General features: G+C 37.6%; 1 pseudogene; it reads left to right on the forward strand.

The window, feature by feature from the left end:
• The first annotated feature begins 1,287 nt into the window (after positions 1–1,287).
• On the forward strand, positions 1,288–2,994 carry LOC107016824 (annotated as a pseudogene).
• The last annotated feature ends 778 nt before the right edge of the window (positions 2,995–3,772 follow it).

The raw sequence follows: 3,772 nt of genomic DNA on the forward strand, positions 1-3,772 counted from the left end.
ATTAGGAGTAGAGGTAGAATATTGCTTATAGATTCAAATAAATCTAATGACTTTTGCTTAGATATGATTAAGAATATAGATACTCAAAACAAAGTGGGAGTGGTGTTCATGGTGGATACGATGGATTAGATGAGAGAAGTGAGACTAAGATAATTCAGACAGGTGAAGAAAAGATGGTTCGATGCCCCAACCAAAAAGTGAAAGGTTGGACCTGGGTCAGAGGAGAGATAGATATAGGCCAAATTTTTTATCAAACTAAACTATTATATAAAGCAATTTACCAAAATAATATATTTTTCTAAAATTTTACAAAACTAATTTAAACGCATTTCACAACAATGTTTTAGGATATATATGTGACTGTAAGTTGCGTTTTACTCCTAAAACGTTATTTTGAGTAACATTTTACTCTTAAAACGTTACTGTAAGTAACGTTTTAGGAATAAAACATTACTGTGAGTAACGTATATCAATCTAACGCCGTCAGCTTTTAAAAAATAAAATATACCCTAAAATGTTACTGTGAAATATATTTATACTGATTTTGTAAAATTTTAGAAAACGTATTATTTTGGTGAATTGCTTTATATAATGACTTAATTTGGTCAAAACCTCGCTATAGGCCAATGATGCAGCGGGGAGGTGGTTACACAAGAAATTCAGTCCTTAGATTACCAAGCATATGACCTTAGATAAGAGGGTATGTAGCTCAAGAATTAAGGTAAAGGCTAGTGGACAGTCGTGCACGATTTAGTTTCACTTACTATTATTATTATTTTATTATTATCTCTCAGCAATTTTTATTGCCGCTTGTCTTTTTTGCTATGGATCATGTTATTGGTGTAGTAACTGTTATTTTCTCTAGTATTTTCAACATGACTTCTTCATTACTGTATTTCTTTTTTCGAACCTTATTTGAATTATTTTACTTAAGCCTAACATCTTTCATAAACTACATCCCTATCTTCACAAGGCAAGGATAAGGTATGCGTAAACACCACGCTCTTTAGATCCCACTTTTGGTATTACACTACTTGTCGTCGTGTTGTATGAGTATATAATTGTGAATCTAGTAACAAAGATGGACTGAGTTTGGTGGCAAATCAGAATCATTTGGTCACTAGGTTTTTGCATATTTGACTTGAATATACAGTGGTTGAATCATGGTGGTGACATAACAAATAGAAGGTCAGCTCCTGGCGAAATTTTAATCATCCCAAGAACAATAAGCAACTTGAAATTAAGAGTAAGCCGGATTCGACATTACAGCAACCCCAGCAGTTGCAAATGGAGTTGTTTTACTTCCCATCATGGAATGGAAATCTGTATGCAGGGAATGCACTAACTGGAGGACCCATATGGCAACAGAATCTTACAAGGCTAACTGGGTTGCCCCCAGTAAGATCTGTGAATGTGACCAAGAGCAACACCAGTTGTGGCTGATGATCTTTTACTTGTGGGGATTTATGGACCTGCTGTTGTGATTGCTTTGTGAGAAGATTAACAGGTGCACTTGTTTGGTCCACTCTGCTTGATCCAAGGCCTCTGGCTCTTATCACTCAATCAGGAACAGTTATCTTGGGGTTAGTTTCATGTCCTTCGATATTTTTTACTATCTGTTTCACTGTATGTTTCTTCCACTTCAATTTGTTGTTTTTTTCTTGATCCTAGAGTCTATCTACATCTGATATAAGGGCAAGGTGTGCGTATGCTCTATTGCTAGATGTGTTAGAGCTTCCTAAAACTATGAATCTTTAGAGGATCGGACAAAGTGTGGAAACTCTTTTGAAGAATCCGAGCAGCATGACATATTAAGATGTGCTAGGAAACTAAATTTGTCCACAACTTTCTTAACAGATGATATTATGTGGGAGTATCATCAGTGGAGAATACTGGACAACCAGCTACACAATGCTGCACATTTAGAGGCAGCCTAGTAAAACTAAATGTTAGAAGTGGTGCAATTATATGGCAAACAGATACACTTCCAGACAATGGTGGGCGCCTCAGAGGATATTCTGGCGCAGCAATATGGGGAAGCAGCCCAACTATTGACATAGCCAGAGGACATGTCTATGTAGGAACTGGAAATCTTTATTAGCTCCACCAGAAGTGCTGAAATGCCAAGCAGAACAAAACAATCGAACAACGCCATCAGTTGTTCCTGATAAGTGTTTTGGTAAAGATATTCATTTTGATTCAATTCTTGCACTGGATTTGAATTCTGGAAAAATTGCTTGGGCTAGACAGCTTGGAGGCTACGACGTTTTCACTTGTGCATGTTAGGTTCCTAATATTCCTGATTGCTCACCGGGGCCTAAAGTGGATGCTAATTTCGGAGAGGCGCCTATGATGCTAATCATATTTTCAAATGGACGATTTCGCGATGTTGTGGTGGCTTTGCTTGGGCGCTTGATCGCAACACTGAAAATATTGTTTGGTTTAAGGTAAAGTCTTATAACTAGAATGTTCATCTTTTTAAGTACTCTTCACATCATATCAATTAGTGTTTTAATTTGGTTCGTGATGTAAAAAGCAGGACCGGGGAGCATGGAGGGAGGAGGAATATGGGGGGAAACCACAGATGGACGACGAGTTTACACGAGCATAGTTAATGGAAACAGAGTACCTTTCTCACTGGCACCTACAACTCAAAACACAACAGCTGGTGGATGGGTGGCAATGGATGCAAACACAGGCCAAATCCTATGGACCACTGAAAATCCTAGCAAAGAGACGTCCCCTGGGCCGGTCACCATAGTTAATGGAGTTCTCTTTCCAGGATCAGTGGCACCTAATGGACCTCTCTATGCCATGGATGCCAGTAATGGAAAAATCTTGTGGACATTTAACACTGGAGCTACTATCTATGGGGGTGCATCAATTAGCTATGGTTGTGTGTATATCGGCCATGGATATTCAGTTGGTCTAGCTAAGTTGTTCCATCCAACTTGGACCAGTGGGACTTCACTCTTTGCCTTTTGCATTGTGTGAAATTAATAGATATTGATAAATTTATGTATTTTCTCTTTCTAATAATAGTTGTGATACTAATAAGTTTCCTACCTAATTATCATGCTTCAAGTTACATAGGCGTTGATGATGTAAGTGTATTTCACTTCATAGTTCAAAATGATAGATTACACCTAGAATATATACACAAAGCTAGACACAAAAGGTCAAAAACATATCTAATCAAATCATGCCTTTACCTACAATATTTGACTATTATCCTACACACTTACTTACAATATATGACTATTATCTTATACATAATTTAAAAGTTGAAATACTCTTTGACAATATCTTAACACTCCCCCTCAAGCTAGAGCATACACGTCATATGGTCCAAGCTTGCTAGCAAATGTATTCAATCCGAGTTCCTCTAGGGACTTGGTGAGGATATCTGCCAATTGGTCATTTAAACCAACAAAGCTAGGGGCAATGCATCCGAACTCAATCTTCTGCCTAATGAAATGACAATCCACCTCTATATGTTTCGTCCTATCATGGAAAACTGGATTTGAGGCAATATAGAGGGCAAGCTGATTGTCACATATAAGCTTCATGTGTTTAAATTTCAAATCTTGTTGATTCAACCAAACAAGCTCGCATGTAGCAAGAGTCGTAGCTCGATATTCTTCTTCTGCACTAGATTTGGCAACGACATCTTGTTTTTTTCTTTTCCAAGAGATTAAATTGCCACCAATAACGACACAATATCTTAAAGTAGAACGTCTATCTGTTGGAGAACCTGCCCAATCCGCATCAC

This window comes from Solanum pennellii, chromosome 1 (genome assembly GCF_001406875.1).
Source record: "Solanum pennellii chromosome 1, SPENNV200".
Classification (NCBI taxonomy): Eukaryota; Viridiplantae; Streptophyta; class Magnoliopsida; order Solanales; family Solanaceae; genus Solanum; species Solanum pennellii.